Source organism: Paralichthys olivaceus, chromosome 2 (genome assembly GCF_024713975.1).
Source record: "Paralichthys olivaceus isolate ysfri-2021 chromosome 2, ASM2471397v2, whole genome shotgun sequence".
Lineage (NCBI taxonomy): Eukaryota > Metazoa > Chordata > Actinopteri > Pleuronectiformes > Paralichthyidae > Paralichthys > Paralichthys olivaceus.
The window spans coordinates 24,430,302-24,445,715 of record NC_091094.1 but is presented as its reverse complement, the minus strand read 5'-3'; positions in this window follow the sequence as shown (position 1 = coordinate 24,445,715).

Genomic DNA, 15,414 nt, shown 5'->3' with positions numbered 1-15,414 from the left:
AGACAGCCAACACAATGTTTATGTAATGCAAGAGATCATTGCTTTTGGTTAATAATATAAAATGGAGAGAGTCTAAACAGAGTCATAACAAGTTTAATGCTGCAATGTTAGCTATGTTTATAATTAATTATTTTACATCACACATTCTCAATTTGCACTACAGTCTGCCTCTAAGGGAGTACTTATTTTTATAGTTGTATTCATGTATCAAGATCAAGAGCATGCCTCCACCAACCAATGCAGTGTCTATGTACATATTTCAACATACTTTTTTTCCCTTTGACCACTGAAACATAATCACTGACCGAAAGTTGATGAAATGTATCTAAGCAGTCTTGAGACATCACATTCAAGAGGCCAAATAATTCCTGATATATAGGTTTCAAATCAGATCATTCTTGAGTCAATGTGAACGTCTGTACCAAATTTGAAGACATTCCCTTGAGTTGATCTTGAGATATTGTGTTCAAAAAAACATAAACATACTTTGTCAGGCCACAGTGACCTTTAACTTTGGCTACCAAAATTTAATCCTTCAGTCCGATTGAATGTTTGTGCCAAATATGAAAGGATTCCTTGACGACGTTCCAGAAATATAACCTTCACAAGGCAAAAAATTTACTTTGTGAGGTCCACCATGACCTTGACGTTTAACCACCAAAATCAAATCTTTTTACCCTTGAGTGAATATTTGTACCAAATTGAAGAATTTCCCTCAACACTTTCTTGAGATATCGCGTTCACGAGTTTGGGAGACAGACGGTCAGACAGACGGTCAGACAGACAGACGAATGGACAAACCGAAACCATAATGCCTCTGGCCACTGGCTGGCAGGTGAGGATGCATAAAAAATTTGAGGTTAAAATGAAATTGAAATTTACACATGCTCTAGCAGAGTTCTCCAAACCTGCATGTTTGCAATAGAATCCAGTATGATCTTACCCCCCTGCCAAATTTCCCTCCCTTCATTAGACTCTTCTTTCTCCAGGTCATATCTAACTGCACCTTCACAGATCTGATGCTGTGTATGTGGAGCAACATGTTGTTGAGTGAGGTGGGCCGGTAGTCTGCTGTGGATCTGTTAGAAGGTCCTAGAAGGAGGACAAATAGAATTGTGTGGTTTTTCATTTGCACACTTGTAACTACTGGGCAAGTGTCTCTTAAGGAAAATTAAAAACCTCTTGTGCACTCACATCAGTTTGAATCCAGGAGTGTACTTCTCATTACTCATTCAAGTAACTTCCTCATACTTGGGTTTTTGAGAAAATTTGGAGACCACCCACAGGACCAAATGCATATGCCAAGTTTAAGTTTCCTTGAAGACACTGCTGCCATGTATAATAAAACAGGAATTTAAGGATGTATACTTAAATAACCTGAAAAATATGGAAATGCTCAACTGTAATTGGGGTTAAAGGGACATCATGAAGTACAGTGAACTAACTATGACCTCACAGTCACAGTAAGTCCACAAAGCAGCAAGACCCAAAGAAGTGTCTTTCAGTGGCAGGTGTATCAGATCCTTGCCAGCATGGTAACAATAATTAACACATTGATTAGGTTGTGGGACAGTCGTTTACTTGGTAGGACATGGTCTACTTGGCCCATGAAGGAGGCGGTCTGGTCTATGAAGGATTTCCGTGAACGTTGCCCTTTGTTTCTTTTACGCGTTTAGCTGTTTTTGTTTAGTTGAAGTGTGATACTCAAGTGTTCGTAACTAAAGTACAATGAATCCAGGGATAGGTTGGGCAGGGAAGAATTCGTCCATTGCCTTTGTTTCTCTGAGATGGAAGGACTTGTTTGTCGGCAGCATTTGAAGTAGCCTTTAAAATGGGGACAGCCCGTGTGTGACAAAGTCTTTAAATGCAGCCTCCGAAGGATTCGGCCCCTGAATTGAGACACAGCTATAGTGGTCAGGTTTCGGCACAACTACTTGATTAGGTTTAGGAAATGCCATGTTCTTGGATATGTGCTTCCTCAAGGTTAAGACCTTTGTTGGCATGGTTACAATAAAAACAGGCAGTAAGGTCACAGGCTAAGTAATAAAATGTGTCTTACTAAGCAGCTTTGTCAATAACTCTTGGACTCCTTTTTTCTCCCCTGTAAAAATTCTGCATAGCCCAATACCACCCAGTCTTCCCGTTACAGTAATGAAGAACCAGCTAATCAACTGTTTCTCTCCTCATGTGGATAAAGTCCCAATCACCATCATCATTCATCACCTTCTCTGACTATTCACTGAGAAAAAAGAGGCTTCCTCCAGTTCAATTAAGTCAGATTTGCCTGGAAGAATCTATATTTGCCACTGATATTGAGCGAGGATGCAGGGGCAGGAGGTCAAACAGTTCCGTAACCTCCCTGAATCTCCACCTTAATCAATAAACTGATTTCTATTAACACCTGTGAATCTGCCGGTCTTCACAGATTCCAGTCCACACTACATGGACGGTCACAAATGTGTGTTTGTGAAAGCTGAACCACAGGCATTTACATAATCACACAGTCTGTCAGAGCTGAGAGTGCAGCGTAACAGCACGATATCCGAGTATCGGCAAAAGGGAATGTCAGTGAAGTTTGGTTTACAATGTCTGAAAGGCTTCAAGGGATGATGCTCAGCAGGTTTGACAGGTTGTTCTTACACTGCGTCCTTCTTGCCTTAACAGTTCATACTGAACCCCTGACCACCATTCAGCATTTCTCTTTTACCGTTGAAACATTTGGAATTTTGATTTCATGCTGAATCGGAGCTTCCAAAGGACACCAGTGTGTTTCAAAACACTTCAGCTGTGCCCTGAACTATTTTTAAGAATAATCTTTTATTTTGTAAGTGGGTTTGCACACACAGGAAATTTGACCTCTGCATTTAATACACCCACTGCACACACACTGGGAGCAGTGAGCACTTCAGTCGTGTGGGATAGGAAATTCAGGGATTCAAACTAGCAACTTTCTTTTACCAAGCCTGCTCACTATTCTAGTTTTTTGACCACGGCTGCCCTCAAAGATAACTTTACATCTTGTTAGCACACACATTTATAAAACATTGTCTTGTTCATATCAGTAGACGGTTACGCTTCATTGATTTGTAAATTCATTTCCTAAAGATTTTCCTTCACCATAATTAAGAAACAAACTTTTTAGCTAAAGTTAAATGTGGTTGCAGTAAAAATAAATGCAGACACCTATTATATTTCTATAGTTACGTACTATACAACTTTGTACTGGTTTAAAGTCCATAACTAGTCCAAAAATGTAAAATAGCGCACCACATGCAAATACAAACACACACACGCACACACACACAGTGCCTGAACCCCATTTGGCAATTTCATGCTTATTTCAGAGGTGTGACTGTGTAGGGAAGTTGTTTCACTGTGCCATAATTTATTCCCTAAGGAAACTCTATTTATAATGACTTCACCCCCTCATTTGCTTGTAATAAATATATTTATGAGTCCCTGGGTTTTCTGGAGCCACACAGCACCAGCACATCTTTATAGATTTGCAGGTTTTTCAACGAGCAGGGAGATTATGTGTTTACATCACTTGGTTTGTACAGTTGTAAAAAATTCATTAAACACAGTTTTAAGGTTACTGGCCACTGCAGCCTAAGCCACAGGTACCGAGAGGAAACTGAGAAAAACAGTCAGAATATAGAATAGAATGGCTTTAATTTGTCAGAATATCTTCCAGCATCTCTTGCAATAACGGCATTTCTGCAATTAATAATATTGTGGTACACCCTCACAAAATAGTTAAATTGTAAAGTATAACACAATATTCTCTTATTTGCTTTCTAGCAGATTTTTAGATAGTTTGACTGTAGTTAATATAACACTACAGCCAGCTGCTGATTAGCTTATCTCAGCATATAGACCAACTACTGGATGACTAAATTCTAATTTTACAAATGAAAAGAGTTACATTTGTTGTTTCCAACAACAAACATGGCAACAGTGGAGTAGATAAAAGATTATTTACCTATGAAAAAGTCATTGTGTGATCTTACTTCACTTGGGCACAGGGACAGATGCCTGTAGTTTCTTACCAACTCAAATTATTGCCCCAGTTTCCAGTGGTTAGGCTGCGATTCATCTGCTTTGTCACTATCCATGAGCTTTCAGAAGACATGCACAAATATGGACAAAATAGACCCAGGGATTCATACCTCGTATGTTACATATGTCTGCACACGTTTCATGGCAATCTAGTTATTAAGATATTTCAGTCTGGACCAAAGAGGTGCATGTCAGTATTATTATTTGCATGTAAAAACATATTCTCTGCACATGTTTATTTGTGTGATGAAATCCTGGACGAGACACCACTAAATGGCAATGGTCTCAAGAGAGTAGCCACTTTAACAACATATTGACGATATGAAAGATTAACTAAACTTGTTTTTAATACGTTATTCTTGTCAGACATCTCGTGTCAGGGTTTCTTTCCGTAAGCCTTCACTCTCAGTACCTGAATTACATGCTCAAGTCTGCAATTAATTCAACCTTTGATCCACCATTTTCCCATTATCCCAATTTAAGCCTTAATTATAGTGAGAGGGATTTAAGAAGATCCACTGCATGAAAAATCAATTTATATGCTAGACCAGTGGTAATTAGAGAGAATGTATGGAGGATATTCCTAGTTGACCCACAAAAGAGCATAAAAAGAGGGGTGATGGAGAAGCTGGCGTATTAACTGGGGAAATCTCACCACATGCTGGACTTAATAACTGAATGATACTCACCGACGCTCTGGTTGGTCAGCAGGCTCAAAACTCACCTCCCACTGTGCACAGAGAGCACCACAGACTTGAATCTGACTCTCAATATTCGCTCCATATCATCCACTCATCTTTCCTGTGCGTACCATCCCTTGAAGCAGAAGAGCCATTAAGAACACGTTTCATGACACTTCCTTGCATGCAAAGAGTGCATTGTGGCTCTATTGTGTCCACTTAGATCCTTAGTTTGCTAATGACTGCTTTGCTAACCTCCTAAAGATCCGTCTTCTCTCTAAAGGACATTAAATCCTCTGAACCATGAAACAGTGCCAGATTATTTCTCAACAATTAATTTAATTTTTCTTTCACAATGTAAAGCGAGAACAAAAATCAACTAATGGGTTGATCAATTACAGCGTTAATTAGCGAAGCGGGTGAAAAGATGAGCTGAATTTGAAACGCTGATGATGTTATTTTGATGAATGCTTAGGGCCATTGTGAACTTCTCTCAAAAATGTATCCCATTTGACCGCATGTGTAAGATGAATACTCCTGCATTTCACTTAAGAGTGCACTAGAGACAGAACCAGAGGACTGGAAATTGAATTTCTCGTTACTGTCTCTGATATCTCAGGTTATTTTCTCTTATTTTCAGTTTTTTTCACAACCACTGTGTCTAAAAGGCAACTCACGCTGTGGTTTCATAGCCCCCACCACCACCTCTCAAACTGCCACCCCGGAACCACAGAGCAGCATATGATATAGAGCAGAGCTGTCATCCTCTGCAGCCTGCGTCTCATTACTCAGGCCGTATTTATCCTTCCATGCTCAGGAAGTCTGCGTTTATCAGGCCTTTTTATCGATGGCCGTTGGGGTCATTACTAGGGATGGACAGTATTTCCTGTGCAGTCATAATTAAGTCATAGTGCTGCAGTCATTCATCAGTAAGTTTATAGTTTGACTTAAAGCTGTAAACGCCCTTATGGCCAGCTTTTCTAAATAGTGCTATGAAGAATTTCAAAATCACAGATGCATATTTGTCTTTTTTATGAGGCCTTGTCAGGGGACGTTGTGTTAATTGAGTGGTCAGCACGCACATACAGAAACACACACACACACAAGCATGCATGATTTGTGGAACCCTGGTGTGTGTGTTTAACAAAACTCAAATCCTTCCACATATATTAACATCATGTTGTCATCTGGTAGACCTGAGTCATCATGTATTCGACCCCTGAGGTTAGGATCTGAGTTAGAGCAGTGCTAGCAGGTGGGAGAATTATAGTGCATGGACGAACTCGAATAATGGTGAGAGCTCAGCATTTTAAAGCTAATTTCAGCATTACTGTCAGATTGATTTCTGCTGCTACGATCCAGGGTTTGGACTATTTGGAAGAAGATGCACAATATGCAAAGCCAGGGAGGTGAAATGGTGGGACACACAGGTTCTTGTTAAACATGGCATAAATACGTGAGATTGTTGACAACATGCAGAATGCATCTGTGCTAAACCTACTGGGTAAAAAAACACAGCAAACAAGTGACAAAGTCAACAGAGACCCTCTTCGAGCAAAGTGTAAATGTTGCTGCGAGACGATAAACAGAAAAGACAGTTAAATCTCTATTCATCCCTTGATAAAGGAGAATAACCTTGTTTTATGGGCTGCGCCACAAAGCAGAAAATTAGTTCCTGAAAAAGTCATTAGCAACTTGGTTGTTTTATGGGGTGACATGCCCTCTTGTGACCAATACTGTGCATTTTTCCTCTGTAGAAGACTTTCTCTGTCAGATACTTAAACACAGGAGAAAGCTCTGAGTAGAAAATACTTACAGACACGTCCATACAGTAAATTAGTTTGGCACTGGCCTGTGAAAGTATTTACTGTAAACATTTGGTTGAACATAAACATGCTGTTATTTGCACATAAAAGCAGGATATAGTTACCTGAAATTAATAGGCTAGACAATGAAATCCATAAAAATACACATATATATATATATATATATATATATATTTTGCTAAAAATACATGTTTAACTAATGACACCGTTCCATGTGATAAAGTTTTTTTTTTAATCTTCTGTCAGTATAGTAATTCCTGTCTACATTTTATTCTTGAGTGGCTTCTGATATGATGTGTGATGCATTATATTATTACAACCATGGAATATGTCTGTTGACAACTGTTAACAGACAGTTGTTAACAGTTGTATGTCTGTTAACAACGTATACAATATTTGAATCAATCTAAACTTGCAAATAGGTTTGAACACAACACTGACATATCATGAGCTTTAAAATTTATAGAGAACATATAAGCATTTGTACACACCCTGGAACATTAGAATTTGTTTATTTGAATGAGTGACTGTACATCTGTAAAGATTTGGGCTGAAGCTCACTATAAAGTTCTATAGAGCTGAGGGAAGCAGATGTTCATCACTAATAATGACCTCTTCCACATAGCTTTCACATGTCGTATGATAGATAATTATATAAATATTGTTCAGAGTGGCTTTACAATATAGTCTTTAGAATTTTAATTATGTGATGATTTGTAATTTTCTCTCTAGGAGGTAGATCAGATCATCAATACCACCATATCATGTGCACACTAAAAATGAAGCTTAGCATAAAGTAAAAAGATTTGCGTGTTTGTTTAGACCACTTTCCAATTCAAGCTAATGTTTGATGTTATTTGGTGCAAACATACATTCAGTATTAAGAAACTCTGAATTAACAGGCGACCAGTGCAGCGACTGCGACTCAGTGACAGTGTCGATGATGACAAAAGCAAGGACAGCTGCTGTTTTACTAAACTTTAAATAAACAGATGAACACCTCTTTGTGCAACAGCAGTGCTGCTTCTTCAGGGTTTTGTGGATTGAGACAGGGGGTAGAGCGGTTGTCCTCCAACCAGAAGGTCAGCGGTTCAATCCTCAGCCTTTCCCATCTGCATGCAAAAGTCAGGCAAGATTCTAAACCTCTTAATTGCCCCTCATAGATGTTGAATGCACTAACTGTAAGTCACTTTGGATAAAGCCACCAAATGACATGTGATGAGTCCTGCTCCTGGTCTTTCCTATCAGCCATTTAATTGCTGCAGGTGACTTCTACAGTTTCAGAAAGAAAACAGGCAGTAGCAACAATAAAATATCAAAAGGATCCCACCCTTAATATCCTCATTCATTTCCATGTGCTCCTTAAATCAGATGCTTTTAACCTGCTACTATATCATATTAGGGGCATTTTCCCAAGCTGACATGTCTACTACTTGAAAGATTCAGCATGTCAAGATCTCTCTTAAAGATCCAGGCAGGGGGATGTTTTGTCAAAATAGGAAAATATGAAGTCATTGAAGAAAATTACACATTCAGAAGTCTTGAAGCCTCTGCGTCAAGCCCATCCTGCAGTATGCTGCTCAAAAACAAGCATGAACATTTTTGTTTAATGTTCGCTGCATAAACTAAGAACTAAGTAAACTGAAAAACTATCCTGTACAATCCTTATGCACCTACAGATACAAACTTAATCTCACATCAAGCACAGGTGGAATAATATGTGAATGGCCATGTCCTCATGTGTTTTTTCAAATGAAAGAGCATTTCCTAAAAAATTAGCTTTTTCCTTGTGCAGCCCATTTGAGTGGATATGACTACTTGTTAAGCTCTCACGCTATCCCGGATCATTGTTCATTAGCTGTTAATGAACAGTGGCAGAATGAGCAGGGATATTACAGAAACAATTAGACAGGCACTCAAACGGAGGGTGCACGGGTCAAAGTGCGGAAGATTAATCGCCTCTGTCACGTACGAATGAAAATGAAACTTGCTGGAGAAAGCACACTGGGAAAGCTGTCTAATTTCATCCCAAGCCATTTGCAGGCAAAACAAGAACACGATCTGAAGATTATTGCTTTTGATTGTAGAGCTGGTGAGAACGACTGCAACACGCACAATATTTCCTGGATACACAATGTTGCTGCAGTAAAAGAAGACTTTCTTTAATTTTTATTCCCAGACTGGAAAACAGATCATAAACAGAGGAAGAGAGTATAAGGAGGCAGAGGGAGAAGTGTAGTGTTTTAAGGCGTGCCACCCCATCACCCACGAGTGACGCACTGATCTTCATTTCCCTGCTCAGTGTAGCACATCTCATCTTATCACGCCTTTCCAGGTGCAGCCTTTTGAGCAGTTCCCTGGTGTCGTGGGCCCTGGAGGACATGCTAACAAGGATACGTGCAGGGTACTCTGTGCTCACAGTGCACAGCGGGGACATGCGATAATGTGGAATAGTTAGACTCAAGATCAAGTTGAGCTCAGTCACATGCACTCCAAGTGTTCACCAATACAGGGTTACATGACAAGATAACATGATGTGCAAAGGGTTGTTTTAAGAGGAATCGCTTTTTCAATAATCTTCCCGAATGTGACCAATGGATCTTTCTGTATTAAGGAGGGGAATTGCTTGAACATTTCATAATGCCCCCATGGCCATTATGAATTTGTGTATCAATAGACTGTTATCATTGTAAAAAACATGGCCAGGTCCTTCTGGTTGGCTGTTTATAAAAGGACAAAGACAGAAGGCAGGAAAAGATAATTCTATAGTCACAAAAAAAAACATGAAAGAAAAATAAACAATATTATTTACAAAGCTGGAGAGCGATTTAAAGTTACATCACATCCCTACAAATGTCACACAGCGCACGAAAAGTCAACCAAGAGTCAACAAGAAAGCTGATTCATCCACAAAGAAAGAAATGTCTTAATGACTGCCGGCAGCACTTCTGCTTTCATTGCTTTCTTTCAGATTACAAGGCAGGCTTGTACACTCACCGGCCACAGTTGCTGCAGATCTGTCAGCAGCTGCAAATTGTCATGTTCAAGAAAACAGTTTGAGATGATGTGAGCTTTGTGACATGGTGCATTATCCTGCTGGAAGTAGCCATCAGAAGATGGGTACACTGTGGTCATAAAGGGATGGACATGGTCAGCAACAATACTCAGGTAGGCTGTGGCGTTTAAACGATGCTCAATTGGTACTAAGGGGCCCAAAGTGTGCCAAGAAAATATCCCCCAGACCCTACGCCACCACCCCGACCAGCCTGAACCGTTGATACAAGGCAGGATGGATCCATGCTTTCATGTTGTTTATGCAAAATTCTGATCCTATCATCTGAATGTCGCAGATGACCAGGCAACGTTTTTCCAATCTTCTATTGTCCAAATCTGGTGAGCCTGTGAGAATTGTAGCCTCAGTTTCCTGTTCTTAGCTGACAGGAGTGGCACCCATTGTGGTCTTCTGCTGCTGTAGCCCATCTGCTTCAAGGTTCCACGTGTTGTGTGTTCAGAGATGGTATTCTGCATACCTTGGTTGTAACAAGTGGTTATTTGAGTTACTGTTGCCTTTCTATCATCTCGAACCACTCTGCCCATTCTCCTCTGACCTCTGAAATCAAAACAACTGCCGCTCACTGGATATGTAAGAATGTTCAATGACGACTATAAACGGAAACATTTTTCTTTTAACCTGCATTATTTGTTGGGTCACAAGGTAGCAAAAAAAAAAAAAAAAGGAAACTCAAATGGCCTAAAGCTGATTCGGCTAACAACAGCTAACAGTTCTCATCCAGTAGGCATGGACCAAAATTACCATTCATTTGGAGCTGTCCCTATGGCTATCTGATTAATGCAAGTTAAATATGGTCATACTCCTGCAGGAAATCTCAAGGTAGAAGATGTAAAGCACCAATATGTTCACCAGCTAGTCACAACGTTGCTGTGAGCCAAACACTGAAGTTGCAGGCCATACCAACCAAAACAATGAGCTGAAAGGTGCTAAAACTCTCCATAGAGCACTGTAGAGTCAGGTGTTTAATTGTACATTTGCCATTACAAGTGACACCTTGATATAAAAGTGTATCACGATTCATTCCCTCTGAGGCTAAAATCATTAAGACTCTGCCCAGACCTGCCAACACTGACACATTGAGTGTGTGACTTGCACAATCAACACAGGTATCAATCTCACACCATACATGCACACTTTCATGTGAACTCTGCCTCTTGGTGTTTATGTGTAAAGAGATTCATTTATAAATAAAAGGAAAAGCAGTTTATGCAACAACAAATGATTGGGATGTGCATTACAATGGAGCGTCCGTCACTGAACATGAGGGCAGCAATTTCATTGAACAACGATATGATGTGTCAAAGCAAGGTTGGGAACAAATGCAAATTGCGTTAAGTTGTGGAGCTGCAGTAAGTAGAGGTTAGTTAAGAGGTTGACCAGTCACAACAAGGTGGGCCAGCTGGCCAATCAGAACAAACTAGGCTATATCAGGAAGGTGGCCTTAAAGAGACAAGCTTATAGTGAGACAGAGGCTGAAAAGAAGAGCTGTAGCAGTGGACAGGAAAGTGATGAGTTTCAAGTCATAAATTAAAATCATGAACCTGAATATGAGTATATGTTTTCTTTGTAATCAAATACCTGGAAATGCTAGTAAATGTTAATATTAACTGCTAATTGCTAACAGTAAAATTAACAGTTAACAGCAACAGTTAAGATCAAAATATACATTTTCATACATATTCTTTTTCCATCAAGCCTGTTAATTTTGTTCTCAAAGTTTTTTTTTCCCCCACTTCAGGCCAACATGACCTGTGATTAGAAATATGGTGTCATGCATGTTTAATTATTATTACATTATAAAACCCTCTTAGAGTAACTGCATTCAAATGCTACTCTCAACATAACTGCAACAAACTCACTGACATGTCTCATTCGTTTTCAAACGATATCATTGCCACTTGACAATGAAATGTCCCTCTATACCAGCCTCTCACTTCATCTCACATCATCCTCTATTGTAGAGCAGCTGGCAGTGTGAGGAGGAGGAGGGTGGGTGGATTGCATCTTGACATTACTGCAGACAGTCTTTTATTTGTATATGAAGTTTTGAAAGGAAAAACCCTCACTGTCATCCTGAGCAAGGTTTTAAGGTTTATGTTATACAATCACCTCTTTTTTGCTACAGTGAAGAAAAAGATATTACCCTGTCTTTAAATCAATTCGACTTGTTCAGATTAACTTTTTGAAGGCACTTGACTTCAAATTATGGTTGCGTGCTCACAGTCTGCCACTGTGGTTTCAGGGCATATTTGTGAGTTTCATCATGATAATATTAAAGTTCCAATTTTAGCACAAAAAGTGTCATTAGCAGCTGTTAGATAAAGATAACATCACCGGAAGAGTCAGGATGCATTTGGATGCAGTTGATTACAACTGGTCAAGCAGTCAAATCAGCATAGCTGAATAACGCTTTGCATTAACATCCATTTGTCAGTTACAATATTCTTCGTCATTTGTTGCCAAAAATCAGCTATAATAACTTGTGTTTTGTTTTCAGAAGTCATTTAGCTCTTCTCTATATTCAAGGCTTGTCTCAAGGAAGGACAAAGTTGACAACCAATATTTCTAATCAGTAAAACAGAAGATATGAGCGCACTAACTTCTCTTAAACATGATCTGCATAAAGAGCCGAACACAGTCACTCTTTCAGCAAGAAAACATGTCACTTCATTTCTTGTTCGATAAACCTATAAATCAGGTTTTCACAGGTGCATTATTCAGTAAACTTCTTGAGAAAGGTCAAAAGTATTTGCATGATACTGCACTGCTGTCTTACAAGCAGAACAAAGGAGGAAAAACAGAGGAACTGAGTCAATTTGATAGGCCGACTGTATCCTAAAACCGGACTTTTCTCACACCTTTCATGGTTTTCTGCTTCCTTAGTCAGCTCAGTGGCAGAGATAAGAGGCGAAAAGCCCGTTTTGAACCTCAGCACAAAAAAGCCCTAATGGTCTTAGATCATGTTCCCTCTCTGACACACCATTAAGTGCTAAATGTTAGGAATTGCATTACTGCAGCTCCTAAGATTAAGAGTGATAAGGAAAAGCTGTTATTCCTATCCTCTGTACTCACCAGCACAGGCCATAGCTTTCTGCAATGAATAATTCACACAGCCAAATCACTGGCCACAAAAGATAAAGGCCCTCCAACCACTCCTCGAGTGTATTGATTTTTGTTCTCTTTGTATGTTGGACTGAAGAGTGTCAACTGGATAATGGAAGCACAAACTGTAAAAGAAAAAAAAGTCATAAGCACTTTCAATCAGTAGGATTTTTTTCTGACACATCGACAGAAAAAGTTGAGGAAGGTTAATTGAATGTCTGCAAGTTGTGTCTGATAAAAGCTCACCATTTCTGAACCCAGTTTGTTTATAGCAGATTGCTATAATATCTAAAACGTATTTATGGTGCTACACACACACATACACACTGAGGTAAACACACATTTACTCTCTGAGCTTTTCTCACTATGAATTCTTCTGACTGAGTCTCAGTCAGATCTAAACATACCTATGATAACTTCACTTCGTACCCATTTTTGAGGGGATTTCTTTGAAAAAAACTTTATTCAACTAAAATAAATCTTCTCTGCAGTTAAAGGAGGCCTGAAGGTGCCAGCATACTCTGACAGAACTGCCTAACCCCACCAACCACCACCACCACCACACCATTTTGATGACAGATAAGGCAGCATGTGTTCGAAACATTTCTGTAACCGTCTGACTTTTACACCCTCTTTACCCACTGACTGGCCCACTGAACCGAGAGAAACCACACCAAGCCGCACCATTACACAAATACTTTTGTGGGTATAACAGAGAGCAATACAATTACTATCCTCTAGGAGAAACAGTCTTAAAACAAATCGAAAGGGAAATGAATGGGCTTATCTCTGATAACATGTCAACTTCCCATCCCACATTTCAGTTTGGACTTTTGGACAGCTGGTTGTGCACACAATTCGTTTTCGACATGACATCATTGAGGCCAGTTGATGCTTTCTGTGTCAGATTACATTTTTGTTGTCTCTCCAGATCTGCAAAGGTCCATGCAGCCCTCTCTGAGGACGTCTGCATGTAGGCATATGCAAAAGCAAACTGGACTTCAAAAGAAATTAATTTGATTTCAATAATTGCATTAAGTTATATTTTTATAACTTAATGCCCTTCCTCATGCATACGTGGAGAGGCTCAGGTAGGGGAGCACACCTCCCTACTCTTCCATGAGCCTTCATGGAGACTGAAGCAGGGAGAGCAGCAGGTAAAGACCCTGGCACAGAACAGAGCAGCATCAACAACACATGACATCGATTAGGTCAGATTCAGTGTGAAAAGGAGGAGCCGGGTGGGAGCAGGCAGAGTGGGCAGCCAAAGCAGCTTAAATAGAGTGCGCTATATGAACTTTGCTAATTGAATGCATTGGAGGGGATCAGCTGAGCAATCATCTGATGTGGGCTGGCATTGATCTGCTGCTGATGTACTGAGATTGTGGCTGAGCTTGACTTCTAACTTGCCTGAACTAAGCTATGCTCAGTGTTGTTTTCACGGACTGTGTGTGTGTGTGTGTATGTGTGTACCGTCGTCTTCTGTCCTATTCTTGTTAAGTAGTTGGACACACAAATACACCAACTAAGAGGGTCGCAACAGTGCTTTCCATTAATATGTAGAACCTGTGTGTGCTTGTGAGTATGCACACACATCTGTTGTGGGGTGATTTAATTTGAAGACCAATTTATTTTTCAGGAGGACATGTGGTTTGGTGACGTAGTTGATGTGAGAAGGGTTGATTGCTGTACCGATAATCTCAAATGCAAAAAGCACAGAAGGTCAATCACCACACGTGTGTCGGGAGATGTTTTTTTAGTTTTCCTCTTAACAAAACTGCCTCCTGTTGCATTTGTCTATACTGCCTGTTCCAGCAGCCAGCACTGTCTTCATGTTTGTAGATAAGGGGACATTAGCTGAAAAATTTTTTTTTAAAGCCGATGCAGTTCAGAGCCTGTGGCTCTGTTGACTCTGTGGTGGAGGCTGCTGCCTGGCTGTCATTGTGATGATATACCAGTAACTGAATGGAGACAGATGCTGCTTTTTACACTTCAGTTTTAAATTAAAAGTTTTGATTAGCTATTTGCACAGAGGTTCTCTGATGACATTGACAAGTAAACAACTTTGGTAAACTTCTAAAAAGCTATTTGTTGGCAATATTTAGCTCAGAAAGCTTTGTGAAGGCTCATCACTATTTTTAATATACTTTATTCCATCTGAGGTACATCTGTGCTCAACTCAGAAAATGTCCTCCAATGCAATTTGCTGTCATCAATTGCAAAATATCAGTTGATCCAAATCCAGTGCACATAAATGCAAGGTGAGATAAGCCAGTGTAATTGTTTCTGCTGTGCCTCCTTATTTTAAAAGACAATTATAATGTGATCCTGTGAAGTCCGGCTCTGAGGGCTAATACTCAGCTTAATGAGACATGGATCGAAAAGACGGTTCTAAAGAGACATCGGCTCTCTCTCTCTACGTCAATACACCTGCTCTGCCATTTGGCTCCTTAAAGCTCAATAAATACATTGCTTATGTGACATTAGATCACTGCACCTCCATTCAAAATGTTCCAGAAGCCCCCTTGCAGGCTGGGGCTACAGAAGTCTCTTTAGAAAGATGGCGTTAATGAGAAATTTCATGGCATCCATCTTTGGGTCTAATGGGAACGAGAGTGAGTTGGGAGGAAAAGTTTGACATTAAGAACTTCATCCTTTCAACTACACGAAGAGT